The sequence below is a fragment of the Oryzias latipes genome, chromosome 23 (genome assembly GCF_053564925.1).
Source record: "Oryzias latipes strain Hd-rR chromosome 23, Olatipes_Hd-rR_3.1".
NCBI classification, from domain to species: Eukaryota; Metazoa; Chordata; class Actinopteri; order Beloniformes; family Adrianichthyidae; genus Oryzias; species Oryzias latipes.
In genome coordinates this window covers 4,489,678-4,495,407 of record NC_136259.1, presented here as the reverse complement: position 1 = coordinate 4,495,407, position 5,730 = coordinate 4,489,678, and the positions used below count along the sequence as shown (strand labels likewise).

The 5,730-nt window shown below is 40.5% G+C and overlaps 1 non-coding gene across 1 annotated transcript; it reads right to left on the bottom strand.

The window, feature by feature from the left end:
• Positions 1 to 503: 503 nt before the first annotated feature.
• trnaq-cug (transfer RNA glutamine (anticodon CUG)) lies at positions 504 to 575 on the bottom strand. Its single transcript has one exon. It is a non-coding gene; the product is annotated as a tRNA-Gln (tRNA).
• Positions 576 to 5,730: the final 5,155 nt, after the last annotated feature.

The following is a 5,730-nucleotide window of genomic DNA, read 5'->3' as shown; positions in this document are numbered from 1 at the left end:
CAGACGAAGGCATCACACAGACGTAGAGATCTGGTCTTTAATGGAGGAAGAAAGGATTAAAGTGGACATCTGCAGGGACACCGACGTCTTCATCATCGGGCTAAAGAGATCCTGCAAACCACCCATCAATAAATAAAACATTAATAAATCATAAATCAAACAAATGAGCTTCCAAACATTTGTAACGTTATCAATAAACATTCAGCTCACCTGTTTAATTAAGTTTAGCTAGCAGTCAGTCAGCATCATCAACTGACTGAGAAAAACACATTGCTCAAGATGCTAATTATCCTAATGTGGTTTAAAGTGCTAGCATTACAATCAGCATGGTGGGATATTTTCTACACTAACATTGAAGAGCATAGAATCTTTACAACAAGAATATGGTTTCTAGAGGCCAGGAAACTGAAGTTATGTACACAAATGTCTGTTATTTTAATTCTTTCGTTTGAGTTGCTGTATTGTTTAGATCCACGTAACAATGATGAGTTAAGAGAGTTTCAAGGTTCCACTGAGATTTGAACTCAGACTACTGGATTCAGAGTCCAGAGTGCTAACCACTACACCATAGAACCCTACAAGCATACGCTTTGTTACATGTTTCTATAAGAACAACTGTAAAAATTGGAAACTATGGTAACCGAAATAAAGACTTATAATTAAAATAAATATATATAAAAAATAATATGACACATTGTGTACACTAACAGTGAAGATCATAGAATTTTCTTTCGTCTGTTCCTAGAGGTCAGAAAACTAAAGACATGTTTGAGGTTGTTTGTTATTTTGAAATCAAAACATTGAAGCACTAAGGAGAGTCAGTTTGGTTTGAAGGTTCTACTGAGATTTGAACTCAAACTCCTGGATTCAGAGTGCTAACCACTACACCAGGGGTGTTAATAGAACCCTATTAACACTTACATTTTACAGCTTAAAAATCCCAACGATGAGTTTTCGTTTGTATCTGGTACTAAAGGTACTGTTTTTTTTTTTAATTAAAGATGGCGGCCTCTTCTCGAGGTCAAAGGTCGGCGAAACTCCAGAGTTGGTTATAGAGTTAAGCGAGCGGAATGTGTGTAAAATTTTGTGAAAATCGCTGATTAAAAATAGCTAAGATTTTAAGGATAGCTAAGATCGCAACAGTTTCAAATTTGCTACTCACAGGCCGTTACAAATTTACAACTTTTAATTCCAACTTTTTTTCTACAGTATCTTGTCATTGATGCCCTAGAAGTTACAAAACGATCGTTAAGAATCCCAAGGACGGTTTTTTCTTTGTCTCTGGAAGTAAAGGGTTTTGTTTTTTTTCAAGATTGCGGTTTCTTCCCACGGTCAAAGGTCAACAAAACTTCTGTGGTGTCTGTAGACTCAAGCTAGCAGCACGTGTGCGCAATTTCATGAAAATTGACAAACAAAAATGTCGTTTAGAGGTCCTGACCCTCATCCCAGCTGCTTCTCACTCTTCCATAAACCTCCCTAATGCATGCTGGAGGTCCTGGCTCAAAGACGTATCATGCTAGTAGAGAGGATTTCCTCTCTACTAGCATGACAGAGTTGAATGCCTTCTCCAAATCCTGAAAGACTGGATGAGCAACTCCTATGAACCCTCCAGCACCATACAGAGCATATAGAGCTGGTCCAATGTTCCACACCTGTCAGGATCAGTGTGGACACAATATGCACGACGCAGAAAGATCCAGAATCCAAAGTTCCTTTTATTAGGAGACAAACTGGAAATGAAGGTAAGATGATCGTAGCTCTCGTACAAACACACAAAACAATCCGACAACGAATGCAAGGGAGACCTAGACTATAAAACAGGAAGAGTGATTAACCCTTGTGCTATCCTAGACACTTTAACATTGGGAGTTGGGTCATCTAGACCCACTAGTCAGTGCCCTGACCCTTTTTTCCTTCAATGATTTGTGATCTTCACTGGTGTCCATGGATTACATGAAATCTTTCCACCTTCATCCACCTTTGTCATGGTAGGGAGAACACGTCAATGGAAGGGTGGGGTCATCTTAGAGAGCACAAGGGTTAAACAATTACAAACAGGTGCACACAACAGGGGGGGGCAGGTGATAACACTGAGGGAGAATTACACTGGGAAGGAGGAGTCCAGACATTTGAAATGAGATGACAAAAGGAAGTAACACAATTAACCAAAATAAAAGCAGAAAAACCGCACTGGCCCCAATACCTCACACAGCCAGGATGGAAACAACACTGTTTTTCCTGGATCTGATCTGTTGTTCCTGGATCTGATCTGTTATTCCTGGATCTGATCTGTTGTTCCTGGATCTGATCTGTTGTTCCTGGATCTGGATCTGTTGTTCCTGGATCTGATCTGTTGTTCCTGGATCTGATCTGTTGTTCCTGGATCTGGATCTGTTGTTCCTGGATCTGATCTTTTGTTCCTGGATCTGATCTGTTATTCCTGGATCTGATCTGTTGTTCCTGGATCTGATCTGTTTTTCCTGGATCTGATCTGTTGTTCCTGGATCTGATCTGTTGTTCCTGGATCTGATCTGTTGTTCCTGGATCTGGATCTTCAACTGTCAGACTAACTCTAATCTCTTAATACTCTTGCATAGACTTTCCCATGGAGGCTTAGGAGAGTGATTCCCCAGTAGTAAAGACTCACCCTCTGCCCCCCCTCTCAAAGAGGGAACCAGCGCTCCTGTCTGCCAGTCCAGTAGTACTTTCCCCACTGCCATGCAATGCTGTAGAGACGTGTCAACCAAGACAGTCCCACAGCATTCAGAGACTTGAGGACTTCATCCACTCCTGCTGCTTTGCCACAGAGGAGCTCGTCGACGACCTCGGTGACTTCAGCTTGGCTGATCTGGTCTTCTTCATTCAGTAGAGGGTCTGGTACGATGGGTTGGGGGGGATAGGCAAACACTTCCAGGGGAGTAGAAGTGAGGATGAATTGGAAGGACTAGTAGCCACGAAAAATCTAACATTGCGTTGTGAAGTCTAAAGTAAAGCAGCAAAAAAGGAAAGATAAAGGTGACTTAGATGTAACAATTTCCATCAGGATTTTCTGAACCGCTCTTAGTCCGGCTTGTCACCTAGGACCTGTTTGCAATGGGAGACCCTAACAAGAGGGTTAACCCAATACAGCACAGCTTCTAGGATCACTCAAGCCCTCAAACCCCTCCACCACGGTAAGGTGGCGGTTCACGGAGGGGATTTTTTTTTTTTTTTTTTTTTTTATTTCAACCATTAATAGTAAATACACTGAAATACAGTCAGTACAATAAAAAAATAACATATTTATCAAACTCATTACAGAAATGATGAAATCCGGTTCTGATCAGATAGTTTCTTTTCAAGTAACAAAATCTATTTTATTTTAAATTGTGTATGTGTGTGTGTGTGTGTGTTTGTGCTTTTTCCTGCTTTGCTTTAGCAGCTTGATTTATTTCCAACAGTTTCTCTGTAAGGATCCCAACTTTCTTTCCACTCTGATCCTAAACTTGAACTCTCTGTCCATAGTTCTGTTTTGGTCAAAGAGCGTCTTCTTAATCGTCCAATCATCCATGGCCTAAAGTTTCTTCTCTTCTAGATGTGCATCTTTCTCAAACAGCTGTTAAGTCAGCTATTCTTTTTTTCTATATCATGTACATTTTCTTTTGATGTCTTGTGGTCACTGGCAGCCAAATGTAAATGATAACTCTGGTTTTCATCCACCCACCCATATTCTTAACCCGCTTTATCCCTTCTGGGGTCTTGAGGATGCTGGAGCCTGTCCCAGCTACTGTTGAGCAAAGCAACGTTTCTCTTTCTACATTCTAGATGGTTCTGCCGGCCCTCCTCCGCCCCATTCTCCACCTGGACCAATATTCTAAGGTGTTCTGGCCTTCAACCACCATCAGCGTCTAGGCTCTGGGTTTTATTCATCTATTGTCCGAGCTTATCCCACCAGAATAAAGACATCATCTGCCCAAAGCCTGACCGCCTAAAGACTATGGACTATTTCAGGAACATTTTTCTATTACACACACATCTTTATTATTTACATTACTTAGATCTCTAATCAAACTTTATATGTATAGCACTTTTCCATTTGACCTAAATCAAAGTGCTAAACATTAGAAACATTTTCCACATTTAAAAACTAAAAGTGAGACAAAAAAAATACAAAAAAACATCATAGAAGAACTGAAGAACTGAATGTTAGAAAAACTTATTCCACTTGACTACCTCTTCAATAAAGGCTTTTTTTATGTTCAGACATTTATTTTAATTGTGATTGAAATATAATTTATTTTCTTTAAATTTGTTTATTTTTTTAGGTTGTTGATGCTTCATTTGCAGAAATGACAACTTTGGAAAGCAAAGTGAAATAAAATGTTTTTTTTTTTATTAGTAAAGTCTTTGAGTGCTATTTATAAGTTCATAACTTAGTACATTTCATATAAATGCTTTACCTTTGACTCTAGATTTGTTTCGACTGAATCTCTACTCTAATTCAGTCGACTAAAATTATATTAAAACTAACAGAATCAACAGGACTAAATTGTGACTAAAACTAAAGCTTATCTTAATTAAAATACTATTCCTACAACTAAATTAAATTCTCTGTCACATCAACCCTGGTTTTCTTTGTCTCTGTGATTTCTGTGGCGTGGCTTAAAAAGCTTTTTGAAGCGCTTCCACAGTGATGGTTTCTGTGCTTTGGTCTGTTCAGACGGCAAAGCTTCTGGTTCTTCCCTGTCCTCATGTCCTGACTCCATTGATGGAACAGGCTCTGATGGTGATGGGGGGCTGACTTCTTCCTGAGAAATCCTGAGGTCTTGAGCTTCACCAGTGTCCAGAAAGTCTAGGATGGTGGTGTCCGTTTCCTCAGCCTCCTCCTGTTCTGAGACCACATGTAGTTCTGATGCTGCATTTCGTGGCTCTTCATTTTCAGTCTGAGGGGCTATGATGGCGTCAGTTCTCTCATACTCCGCCTGTTCCCAGACCACTTCTGGTTCAGAGAGATGGTTTTGTGGCCATCCATTTAAATCCTGAGGTGCTAAGAACATGTCAGTTTCCTCAGCCTCCACCTGGTTATTTACCACCTCTGGTTCTGACACTTTGGTTTGTGTTTCAACACAAAGCTGGACTTCATTGGCAGAGAAACTTTGTGCAGGTTTCCCTGAAATCCCATTGACTGCAGTCTCCAATGGGATTTGGATCTCTTCCATCTTGTGTTTCAGATCTTTCTCTGCATCCTCTTCAAGTTTCAGTCTTTGTGTCAGTTGCCGATTGTAAAGGGTTTTTTCCTGCAGCTCTTTCTTCAGCAGTGCCAGTTTGTTCAATGCTTGGATATGAGCCTCTTTCTCTCTCTCCTCACATTCTGGCTGCTTTGCTTCAGCAGCTTCATTGAGATCCTTCAGTTCTTCTGTCAGAGTGACCACTTTACGTTCACACTGGGTCCTAAACTTGACCTCTTTCACCAGCTTTATGTTTTTCACATTGAGTCTATGAAGCTTGTCCCCCCGATCCCTCCGGGCTTCACGTTTTTCCTTCTTCAGTTTAGAAAGATATGCGTCTTTCTCCATCAGCTGATTTCTCAGGTCAGTTATCTCTTTTATGATGTCCTCTGCATTCTCGTTTGATGCCTGGTCCTCACTGGCAGCCACATTTTCTTGGTTATTCTGGTTGTCTTGTTTTTCCAGTTGAGGACTTTGATTGGCTGACTGAGGGTCGGTGCTTTCTGAACGGGGAAATTGTTTG